The sequence below is a fragment of the Protopterus annectens genome, chromosome 1.part1, assembly GCF_019279795.1.
Source record: "Protopterus annectens isolate FY-2018-M chromosome 1.part1, PAN1.0, whole genome shotgun sequence".
NCBI classification, from domain to species: Eukaryota; Metazoa; Chordata; order Ceratodontiformes; family Protopteridae; genus Protopterus; species Protopterus annectens.
In genome coordinates this window covers 1,892,362,894-1,892,375,833 of record NC_056726.1, presented here as the reverse complement: position 1 = coordinate 1,892,375,833, position 12,940 = coordinate 1,892,362,894, and the positions used below count along the sequence as shown (strand labels likewise).

Here is a 12,940-nt window from a genome sequence, read left to right as displayed (position 1 = left end):
TTGTTTAGTAAGCAGCCTTGGATGTCATCTTGTCCCACGGAGGCCATGTTTTTAACTTGGAGAGTGCTTGTATGACATTTTCTTTGCAGATATTTGGTAGAGAACTGGTATCAGGAATGGTTTGGGGTATGTCTGGTGGGGATGGGGGGGGGGGGTAAAGTTATTGCCAAATCTGTCAGCTAGCAAGCTAGCAGTATCCTCAGGTTCAATGTGAGTGGTACCATCCACTATAAGTTTACCATACAGCTGGGTATTCCCTTCTAGGTTTCAGATGTAGCTAAAGATTGCCTTGTGATTGTCTTTAGCTAAGAAAGCTAATTTAGTCTTGTAACTAAACTTAGAGGGCTTAACAATATATCTGATTTGCTTGTTCAAACTGTGGAGGATATTTTTCCTCTGTTAAGAAAAATCTGTCCTGTTCTTTGATATCAGTTTCTTTCTTTTGTTGTATAACTTATTTATAATTGCATTCCAGCAGGGTGGCTTATTTTTATGGGAGGACCTAGTTTTGTTCCTGCTAGGTACAGCTGAATCAGTGCATTTGTTTAAGTGGCTATATATGGCATTTTTGTATTCTTCCGCATTGGAGTCATTGTTGACTATGTTGGCAGGGGCTTTGAAACGTTTTATTGCATCACTTGGTAAACAATAGTTTGCTTTGGAAAAATGTTTCAGTTTTTTTTTTATTTCTGTGGGGGTGTCAGGTTTGATCTTTACTTCAAACAAGAGAGATTTATGGTCTTACCTTAACAGGGAGGGCAAAAGACAGGGAGTAGTGCAGTGACACCCCATGTTGGACATTTGATCCCCTAGTGGGAGTATGGACCAACTATTCTAGAGCATTTGAATTGACAAATTTGAAGAAACTCATAGCAATCATGTTAGTACCCATGTAAGATGCCCAATCGATAGAAGGATAGTTGAAATCTCCCATGATCAAGGTGTTTGGCTATATATTGAGCAACTCTAGCAAGTTCAGGTAGGTGGTGTACTTCTCCTGGTTCATGTTGCGAGACCTGTAGTTAGTGATGATGTGGAAATGTAGTTTTTCTATAGTTAATTGGATATGGAATAACTCAAGACAGTCGTAGTTAATTGGACGTGGAGTGGCTCGAGAGAGTCGTCCTGTTTCACCACTCTCAAGGTGTATTTGGATTTAATAAAGATGGATACACCTCCACCGTTGGTTCTTACACACTTGTTCTCGGGTCTGAACATGTGAAAGGCATTGTAGCTTTGTACAGCCAGGGTATTCTCAGTGGTCTTGAACAAGGTCTCAGTGACTGTAGAAAGGACAGCATCTTCCAAGATGAGAAGTGCTTCCCCTGAGTGCAGTTTACTGTTTAAGCTGCTAGCTTTAAGCACCATGATCCTGAGTTTATCTTTAGTGGACTTCTTTAGATCAGATGTTTTCTTGTTTGGACATTGCCTAAGAAAGGTACTATGGGAGAGGCAAGCATCTTTGCCAGTGTCCGAAAGCCTTGAGTAGATAGGTGAAGGCTATCTCTGGCAAAGCAGCATGAACTGTCCACTATGTCTTCCCAGGCTGACAGATACTGGGTCCCCCTGGAGTGACACTAAAAGCTAAGCCAATTATTGAAATCAATCATTTTTTTGTCTGTATTATGTCATCCTAGGTGAAAGTAGAATGCTGCTTAGGACTAGGAACATACCTGCCTGGGACACATAATCTGAGAGTTCAGTCATGTCTCTCTTGATATAATCCAGAGAAGTACATCTCAAGTCATTCACACCAACATGTACTATGATAGAGCCATAACAATAATTGTTGCTGAGTGACTTGAGTGCATGTGTAATTTGATGCATCCTGGCACCTGACAGGCAGCTGACCATGACCTTCTCCTTGGTCAACATGGTGAGGGGGACATCTGTATGTCTCACTATTGAGTCACGTATGACCAGAACAATTGTTTTTGAAGTGTTTTGTCATAGGGGATTAGTTGCTGAGTCACAGATATTTGTGTTGAAATATGTAGTGGTGGATTCTGTTCATGTACCAGTAAGTGTATGTTGTTGAGCTTTGGTAGTCCTTTGGCCTTTTGGTAGGTTTTTAGTGAATACCTCTGTGTATATGGGTTTATATGTCTTGAACTTAACTTGTGTGAGAGCAGAGTTGTGTGTGCTGAAAACCTGTTATATGTCTTGTCTATTATTGTATGAGAGGATTGATTCTAATTTCATTGTATAGTCACATCTCTCACATACTGTGTTTGTTTTAGGATCAAGTGGTTGTCAGTATACATGAGGCAATTGCTTCATTGCCTCAGGATGCACATGTCAATCAGGTTGGCTGGAGAAATTGTGGGAAACTGTCTGTCTGTTATGCATGGTATATATTATAGTAAATAGTGGGGATGGGCAAGATGGACCAGCATTTGCTTGTGAGACTAAACAAGGATGGCTATTCTGTGGAGGGCAAAGGGTAGAAGACTGTGCTAGCACCTCAGAATGTGCAACGGAGTTGCTCATTGGTTATCAAAACACAACTGAGTAGTGCAGAGAGAGGCAGTAGAGCTGATGGGGGCTTTTTAGCAGGCATCAAGGGAAAATTGTTGTTTATAAGTGTTTGCATCTATACATGGCAGCACTAAACCCTGCTGGGCAGTGTGCAGCTCCTCGCAAGTGCATTTCTTAAGTATTAATGGAATTAAACAGTTTAAACTCAAACTATCCTATGGGAGAGCCCAAAACAGATCCCTTTTACAACAATCCACAACTCAGATGGGTCCTGGGCAGCACATTTCTGCCAAAAAGGTACAGGACAGCCTTCCTAATGTAGGATGGCTGTTTTTAGTGCTCAATAAATGCCAGTCTAGATTCAGCAGATATGAATATAGCCTATGCTATGAAATACTGCAGAACCATTTTTAAAGTATATAAAAAACAGTCAAGCAGCAAAAACAACAATAAAATATAATAGCAACTAAGAAGAAAACAGTTCAAAAGTGCAGTATAAGATTTGGCTATATTTATTTTTTGTAGATCACAGTGGATCCTTCTGATTTAGTTTAGATTGTCTCCAGGTCTCAGGCTAAGTCACCAAACTTAGAGCCTCTCTGGTAAACTGAGAGCAAAACACACAAATGCAGTGCTTAAATACAAATGGAATGAAACCATTTAAACTCAAACTATGTTAGAGCCCAAAAGTGAGCCCTTTTTCAACATTCCCCAATTTGGATGGATCCTAAGCTGCACACTTCTTCCACAAGGGTGCAGGTGGGCCTTACTAATGTACGATGGCTGGTTTTAGTGCTCAATAAATGCTAAACAGTCTAGATTCAGCAGATATAAATCTAGCTTATGCTATGAGATACAGCAAAACCAGTTTTTTAAAGTTCAGAAAAAACAGTCAAGCAGCAGCAACAATGATAAAATATAACAACAGTTAAGCAGAAAACAGTTAGAAGGTGCAGTGCAAGTTTTAGATACATTTATTATATCAGATGACATAGAAAACATCAGGGCAAGTTTATAATCATGTTCTGCCATCTTCTACCTGCAGCATAGCCTTCCTCAGTGTATGTAGTTGCTTGGAATAGTCATCAATAAAAAATAGTAAAGATCTACCCCACATAAACTCTATGTGACTCTGTATATATTTCACCAACCAGTCCCTGGTACTTGCTGAATGCAGAGCCATAAGAAATTGTTAAGTGCCATTAGAATTTACCCTCTTTTATTGCAGTGCTACTATCCTATGTACCCTTTCAATTTCTAATTGAATTAATATCAATTGATAACTGGGGAAGGGGATGAGTTACCTTTTTTAGCAAATGCTTGAGGAATGGTCTCAGCTTTTTGTCCAAAATGGATTCAGGATCCCCCAACACCCTAACATCAGTTTGGCAAAAGTGGTGTATGAGGTTGTCTCTTTTACATACTTGTAATGAAATGTCCCTTTTCACCATGTCAATGTCCTCCTGTCTAGTAAAGTCACTGTTTTCTTCATAGGTCATATGAGGTTACTAGGCTGTTGGCTCTGAGGCCCTTATAAGCCTAGCCAAGAGTTTAGCCCATGTTTATACAAATCAGCACCTGATGCCTCTGTCCAGCAGGGACATGGATGGAATCCCAGGGGTATATTTTCTGTTTCCCATTCAGTTATCCAGGTTGCGCTTAAAAAGGGGTAAAGAGGTACTCTGCTTTATGTGGAGAGGGACTCTATTCCATAGAAGGGGGAGTCTCTGGGACACAAATCTGTCCCGCCAACAAGTCTTGTTGATGACACATACCAGGTTGTGGCCAAGCATGTGGGTTACTCAAGTGGAGAATGACTTGCAGATATGTCATCAAGTCAAGATGGGGTCCATGAGCGCCTTGTATGCCAGACAGAGGTCACCTCTGAGGAGTCTGTATGAAACTGATTAGAGGGATAGGAATTTTAGCCTGTCTGTGTATGGTAGATGTTTGAGCCCCTGGATTCTCCTGGTGAGGACCCTCTGTGGTCTCTCCAGCTGATGCATGTGCTTTGTGAGGGAAAGAGGCATTCTACTCAATAATGGACCTTATAAGGGAAGAATACAGGGATGTTATGACTTCCTTGTCCCTGAATGAGATACCCTTAGTTATTAGGTGGACCACGTAGAAGGCTTTCCATACAAGGGAAGCAACATGGTGGTCAAAAGTCAGGTTGCTATCAACCTGGATGCCCAAATCCTTCACAACTGATTGTGTGCTTAGGACATTGTTATTAATGTGATAATTTGTGGTGTATCACTCTCCCCAAAGGAGATGATGATGCATTTTTTGGTATTCAGCTAGATAGCCATGCTTCTGACACTAGTCATTTGTCTGAGTGAGACCCTCTTGGAGGATGTTCACATCATTATGGTTATTAATGACAGCACCCAGCTTGTAGTCCTGGGATATGCCAGTTGTTGCATGTCTGCTGTTTGAGGTGGCTTCCCCTATTTTGGCAATGTGGGTTCTATCAGTGAATCAGATTGCTACCCATCTGGTAACATATGGATTGATGCCTAGTTGAGTGAGTTTATCTATTATGCCCAAGTGGGAAATAGTGTCAAAGGCTTTGGCCAGGTCAAGGTAGGCAGTGTGCACCTTCTTCCCCTTGTCCATGGCTTTGTTGACTGTCTCAAAGAAGTCAACCAAATTTAGCAGACATGACCTCCCCTTGACAAAGCCAAACTGTGTGGAACCAAGTGTTTGGAAGTTGCCAATGTCCTTGTTAATGATGTCCATGATATTCTGTTCCATGGCCTTGCAGATCAGACTAGTTAGGATGATGGGTCCATAATTTCCCTGATTAGTGGACGCTACACCTTTGTGTAAAGGGATGAAAATGGCAATACATCACTAAGCTGGGATGAAGCCAGTATTCAGGCTTTGGTTGAATAGGGTGCCTAATGGTGCTGCAAGTTCCTGCCTGAGTTCACGTAGGATGCAGCCTGGGATATTATCAGCTCCCATGGAGGCTGTATTTTTACCTTTGAGAGAGGAGTGATGACCTGTTCCTAGATATAAGGGGAACAGGTCAGGTATTGGGAATGTCCTGATTTGCTGATGGGGGGGGGGGGGCAGAGGGGTAAAGTTTTTGCTGAATCTGTCAGCCAGCAAGTTTGCTATAGCATTGTATATGTGGTGTCCTTGACCACCAGTTCTAAATATATCTGGGGGCTTCCTTTCAGGTTTTGGACATATGTGAAGAAGGCCTTATGATTGTCTCTAGTAGATGTGGCCAATTTGGACTTGAAGTTTGCTTTGGAGGATTTCACTAGTGCTCTCATTTGCTTGCTCAGGCTAAGGAGACATTGCATCCAATTGGGCACCTGCTCCTTCCTTCTTGATCTCGGACAGCATTTTTTCCTTTTGTTGTTATAGAGTTTATTGCAGATGTCCACCAGACAGGTTTCTCTTCCTTGTGGAGGATGATTTAGTCCTGTCAGATATTCCTGATTCCATGCCTCTATATAAATGTTCATATAGTGCTTTGGTGTAGCTTTGGATATTGGTGCCAGTTCCTACAGAGGGGGAAGGGACTGTGAAGCTGTTTATATCATCCCTCAGGATGCTATAATCAGCTTTGAAGAACTTTTTCTGTCTGCTCCAAGCTAGAGGTGGGGTTGGGGGAGATGGTGACATCGAAATTGACTACTTTGTGGTCAGAAGTAAACAAAGGAGGATGATACTATAGGGATGCTGCAGTGGTTACTCATGTTGGTTAATGTCAAGTCCAAGATATTATCACCTCTTGTGGGGGGTATTGACTAGCTGTTCCAAGGGATTTGCATTGATAAAATCAAGGAATGTCTGGGCATTTGTGTTCTGGCATGAATAGTTCTTCCAATCTATGTTTGGAAGGTTAAAATCACTCAGGATCAGGGTAAAGAGTTGAATCTTGATAGATTCGAACAGGGCCAAATAGGCAGATTGGTCATCTTGGGTCACATTTGGGGGCCGCTAGCTAGCTATGATTGAATAGGGGTCTTGTCAATGGTTAACTGCATCTGGAGTGTCTCCTGTGTGTAATACTGTTTGACCAGCCTGGAGGTGTGCATGTCTTTAATGTATTTTGAAATTCAACCTCCTTTGGCTTTACTGCCCACAGTTTGGGGGTCTGAATGTATGATAGGATGAGTAACCAGGTAAGGCTGGGGTGCTCTCCACATCTTTGAACCATGTTTCTGTGACTGCACAGATATCAGCATTTTCCAGGGTTAAGAATGCTTACAATGAGTGCAGTTTCATGTTTAGACTCCTAGCGTTTAGCAGCATGACCTTTAATTTGTGTTTTGTTGAAATTTTTATGTTGATAGTTTTAAAATCATCACTTTTACTAAAAAAGGCACTATAGGGGAGGCAAGAACCTTTGCTAGAAGCCTGAAGCCCAGATGAGACAGATGCAGGCCATCTCTGGCAAAGGATCATTGTCTGTCGATCATATCTTCCTAGGCTGTCAGGCACTGGATCTCCGTAGAATGACACCAGAAACTAAGCCAATTGTTAAATTCAATAATTTTCTGTTTGTATTGAGGCATCATTCTAGGTGACGGCAGAATGATGCTTAAGGATAGGGACATACCTGCCTGGGACACATGATCAGTGAGCTCAATCATGTCTCTCTTCATGTAGTCCAGAGAGGTACGTCTCAAGTCATTCATGCTAACATGGACTATGACAGAGTCATAATAATACCTGTTATTGAGAGACTTGAGTGTGTATGTGATATGGTGGATTCTGGCGCCTAATAGACAACTAACCGTGACTTTCTCCTTATCCAGCCTGGTGAGAGGCACATCTGTGTGTCTCACAATGGAGTCTCCTATGACTAATGTTTTGGGTTTATGATGAATCCTTTAGTGGCTGTGAGGCACAGGTTTGTGTACTATGCGTGGTATGTGGTGTAGAGATTGCGTGACTTTTTGCCTTGGAGGTCTCCTTTGTTTGGGTATATTTATGTGGAGGACCTCCACATATGTAGGTGTGTGTTGTGTAGGTTTGGGTGGTGTTTGAGGTGTAGTGATTGTTCTGACAACTTTTTTGGTGCCAGATATACTGATTTCAGGGGGAGAGAGCTTGGACTCTAGGTTTCTAATGTAATTGCATCTCTCACAAATTGTGTTCCTAGGTGGTATTAGTAGATGGTTGTCTATGTACATGAAGCAGTTGCTACACTGTCTCAGGATGCCCATATCAACTACACTGGCAGGAGAAACTGTAGGAAATTGTCCATCCATATTTATCAGAATCTGAGGGAGAATAGCCAGGAAGAGCTAAGGGTTGGGCCTAAAGCCCAAGTGCTTAAACCAAAACTAAGAGCTTAGAATACCACTTAAGAATAACACTTAACAATTTAGACAAGCTATAAACAAGCAGTAGTAAATGCATCAGAAAAGATGCAGATGAACACTTTAGAGAACAGGCAGCAAGTAGCAGGAAAAAGCAAAGCAAGATGAAGTAACAGAGTAGTAGGAAGAAACACAAATTAATAAAGTAAAAAAGGAGAGAGCAGGAACAGAACATAATTCAAGGTTAAGGGACTAAGGGGTTTGGCCTTCTCAAATGATCTCTTTATTAGGGAGGATGAGCTAAAGAGAAGGGACTGGGAGGAGTGCTCCAGATCAAACTTACAGTAGCAGTGGGCAACTGCAAAAGCCACCAACTTTAACAGCACAGCAGCAATCGGGTAGGAGGGTAGAGGAAAAAAGTTTCAGCGCAGATCAGAAAACAAAATTCTGTTAGCAAATATATAAATAATCCAGTCAAGCAAAAATAACGACAGTGCAGAACTCTTAACAGTTAAAGTGTCAAAAAATATACTTATCAGCTCTATATTTCCAGATTGTTTGAGAAGCACTCTCAGTCAGAACACAAGGAGATTCTAACAATGATATACAGGGATTTACAAAAAGTTAATATTTTTATACCAACAAGACAAAAGCTCAGCCTTGAGACCATCAGATAACACAAAAGGTGTTAGACCAGTTTTCCCAACTTTATGAACACAACAGCAATAGGGTGAAAAGGTGAAAGAAATAAAACGTTTTAGCACAGATCAGAAAACAAACTTCTGCCATCCAATATATAAATAATTCAGTCAAGTAAAAGTAAAGACAGTACAGAACTCTGAACAGTTAAAGTGCCAAAAAATATACTTATCAGTTCTATACTTCCAGATTATTTGAGAAGCACACTCAGTCAGAGCACAAGGAGATTCTAGCAGTGATATGTAGGGATTTACAAAAAGTTAATATTTTTATAGCAGTAAGACAAAAGCCAATCCTTGAGACAATCAGATAACACAATAACTATTAGACCAGTTTTACCAACTTTAAGAACACAACAGCAATATGGTAGGAGGGTGTGAGAAAAAAAGTTCCAGCACAGATCAGAAAACAAAATTCTGCCAGCAAATATATAAATAATTCAGTCAAACAAAAATTAAGACAGTGCAGAACTCTAAACAGTTAAAGTGCCAAAAATATAATTATCAGGTCTATATTTCCAGATTGAGAAGCACTCTCAGTCAGAACACAAGTTCAAAGTTTCTACCTCATTTCCAGTTGTTCCAGTCTCTCTAACTATTGTGATGCCATTATATAGGAGGCCTTCACCTCTGAGGCTACTGTGATCTGACACTCAAACTTTATTAATAGCTTCTTGTTGGCAGAATGCTTCTGAATTTGTCCATCAATTCCTCGAGATTCAAATGAGTATTCTTTCTACTCCTTGTTTATCTTGCATTTATGTTGTTAAGGAGCGAAGAGTGAAAACTATTTTAATATGCCTGCGGTATATGTAAAACTGAGCCAGATATCCATCTTTTCTAGCCAGTCAATGCCCCCTCCCCCAAACAAGGCATTTCATTTTCTTGGTTAAAAATCTTTTTAAGGAAGTGGCAATAAATAAGTACTTATTCTGAATGTGGTTTTGTTATATGTGATTTCAGTGAAATTACATGGTTTCCAGTAACTTTCCAGAATATAAAAAGTCTTAACTGCTTTCTTTGGGGGGGGGGGGGGTCGCAGTGAAACCTTTTTTTCACTGTTGTAGGGAATTAGCCCTTCTTTGATAAGGCAATGATTACTTAAATAATTGTAACTCAGGATTTCTATATTTAATTAAATAAGGTCTGAAGGATATATGTCGAAGATGAAGTAAATGGGGAATAAGTCTGAGTCCAGGCTCATGTGCTGCAGTGAAGAACTAATTTAGCACCTAATTAAGGTCATTGTCCAGGTTCAGACAAAATAGTGACTTGAGAGCAGCAGATTTTAGTTCCTCTGTACTAGAATGATTTTGACATGAATTCCTGATCAGAAGTGATGTGGTCAGTGATTTAATTAAAAAAATATATATTTTGTCTTGGTATCAAATTATGTCTGTCAAAAGTTAAGAATTCAAAAAATTCCTGACAAAAGATAACCATCCACTTTAAGATGTAGGTTTTTAAATGTATTGGGAAAAATACCAATTAATTAAAGAATGATTTCTTTAAAATAATGCTATACAAAAATTATCTTTAAAAATAGACAAAGTTGATAAGAAGGTAGAGCATATACAAAAACTGGCAACAAACAGTGCTCATATAGATAGTATAATTAAGCTCAGCTTCCAGCAGAATCACTGCAGTTTCAATAAAGCTAGACTGAGTGATCATTCAGTTGTCATCCACATCTAATTAACAAAGAAATGTCATCTTTGTAAGTGGTCCTACTCCAAGTGTTCTTCACTTGGTAAGACAAACTGGCTGCACAGCCTATCACATGGGCAAAATAGCTGAGTGAGGCTGCTGTCCACTACAAAGTGTTTGCTGTGCCAGGAATTCTGTCTTCTTACATATAATTTCAGATTGACATTACTTATAATGTTTCATTAGAATACACTATCCAGTGTCACTTAAGTCTCTGACACCTATTTTCCCAGAGGTCCACAAACTTATTCATACTATCTTATCTGAATCTCCAGAATAGAATGTCATTGATAGTTATGTCAGACTATGGATGTGCATGCTGATATTGAAGTAGCAGTCAACTATATGTGGGTATATCTGTATCTATCCTCTGTTAGTGTGGTTTGATCACGAAGGCAAAGCCCGAGTGATTAAAAAAGCCAACCATGGCTAAATCCCGATATAATCACAAACAGGAATTAATTATTGCTTTTATACAATAACATTATTTAAGAAAGAAATCACTAACTCTTCTTAAATTATCTGATTGTATAATGGAAATTTCATGTTCTCCCGCTTTCTGCCTTGAAAGCTGATGTACTGCTCATGCATATGGTAAGTCCAAATTCTTACAGAGTACATCAGCTTAATGCAAGAGTCTTTTTTTGTCTTTGTTGCCAGGTTAAATGCCAGCATGAAGTTATGAAAAGAGAAATGCACTTATAGATAGAATAGCAGAAATATGAGAAAAATCATAGACATTTTGCAAATGTGCGGTTGCCGGGTAAAACGTTTCTGTTTTTCCTCATTTTCTAGTATCCCTTGTAAAATATATTAAGAGTAGGTAATCAACCATATATCAGTGGAAAGTGTGGCCACTCAACAATGCTTGAATGACCAGACATTTTTCTTTTGGTATCTGCTCAATTTACAACAGACACTGATTTTAGGCTGTCCAGTCAGCATGCATGTTTTTGAATAGCAATGAGCTGTTAATGTATAATTGGTAGAATGGCATCACTTCCCCAGTATTTCCATTGTTCCACTGTGCAGCTGCCATGTTAGCCCCCAAGGACTTAAAATGGATAAGATGAGAATATGAAAAATTAATTACTGAGAATATAAGATGAATAGGAAATAGTTGGTCATACCAAGAGAATGTTTTCCACTGCAGACTAGTGAGCTTTATGTTCACACAGAGTCAGGCAACACAATAGAACTTTGTGCAAGATAGCGTAAACAACACAATCAAAATTCACATTACCTGTGCATTTAGGGAAATCTTGTTGTCTCCCATATTGCATGTTTGGCCATTAGTGCAGAGGTTTAAGTTTCCTTACTATGTGTTTGGGTCCTTTATCTTCTAATACAGTAGAATTCAATTCTATTTTCCTGCTGTGTGACTCCAACCAAATAAGTCATTTATCCAGAATGGTCCAGGACTGTGGCTGAAACTGATCCCTGTAGATCACTCCACTATCCCAGTTCATAAACTTTTTTTTGTTTGTTTTCATAATGAAGTTTCAAAGATCCAACCAGTTCCAGTGCTTTAACACCTGTTCAACAAGGAATTCATATAGTTCCTTCTCTTAATAAAAGTCTGTTTAGACCCACATTGGGCACATCCAGTGCCTCTGGTTGGCTAAAATTTTGAGTGGGATTTCATTCTATTTATCTCGGTTTTTATTCATTTTGCATCTTGCAATTTTAGTTATTGTTGTTACTTCTAACTTGAGTTGTGCACATGTTTTCTTGTTATTTATTTATATGGCTATGCTTAAGCATCTAAACACTTTTATTAAATAAAAAGATAAAATAAAGTGCTGTAGGAATTATAACTTATTGCCTGGTGAATGTTAGATGCATAAATACCCACGTGTTGCTGCTGCGCAAAAGACTTAACTCGAAACAAAATTTTACTTCCTGTGAGATATGCATAATATCTTAAATTTATATGTGGCAGATGGCTAACCCATCTGGGACAAATTTTATAAGGCATTATTTTACTAATAAAGACAGCCAGAATATTAACTTGTCATAATCCAGATGGGTTCTACTTTTGGCATACACCCAAGTGCTACTGATGGAAGCAATGGAATCCTGAGTCAGCAAGTTTGATATTAATTCAGCATTTGTTATAAAACTGTTACTGCAAAGTGATGCATTTGACACTACAGTATTGATACATGTAAGACAGCAGGGAGCCTTATTTTGTTCATATTTGGCCCTCTAGTGCATAATCCTTATTGGCACAAAGGTGATTAAATCCTAACACTGATTATCTTCCAAGTATCCCAAGGGACTGGGTTTCAGTTATGGTAAACTTTTTTAAAAAACGCCTCTGTTTGAGACCATGGGAAGAGAAATAACTCCTTTGGCCATTTTTTTTACACTATCCAAAATTGATCACTCTTCCCCCTGTTCTGTTAGCAGTTCATTAAATCTTGAAGTGCTATAGACAAAATAAGTAAATTCGGTCATTACTGAACCTATCTATTTAGAAGAGGGTTTTAATAAACTTGAACGGGTACTTAGTTGGGCAGATTTAGCTGTTTTGGTGAACAGATGAACTATTGGTTTCAACACTTGTCCTTTATTTGTCAACTCTTGACTATTGTAAATGTAATTGTGACTCTCAGGATTCATTAATTGCAACAGGCAGTCCTTCTTCATTATGTCATTCAAGTTTATATTGTTATACCTGAAACAGTTTTAACCATGACTAGGGTATGCTGGTAAAATAAACGTTTAACAGCTCTTTGTAGTGTTTTAAAGATGCTACCTCCAGAG

General features: G+C 39.2%; 1 protein-coding gene across 1 annotated transcript in view; it reads left to right on the top strand.

Moving 5' to 3' along the window:
- PTPRU (protein tyrosine phosphatase receptor type U) overlaps nt 1-12,940 on the top strand; it is a 4,710,560-nt gene that overhangs the window by 4,125,671 nt on the left and 571,949 nt on the right. The gene's annotated exons all lie outside the window — the stretch shown is intronic.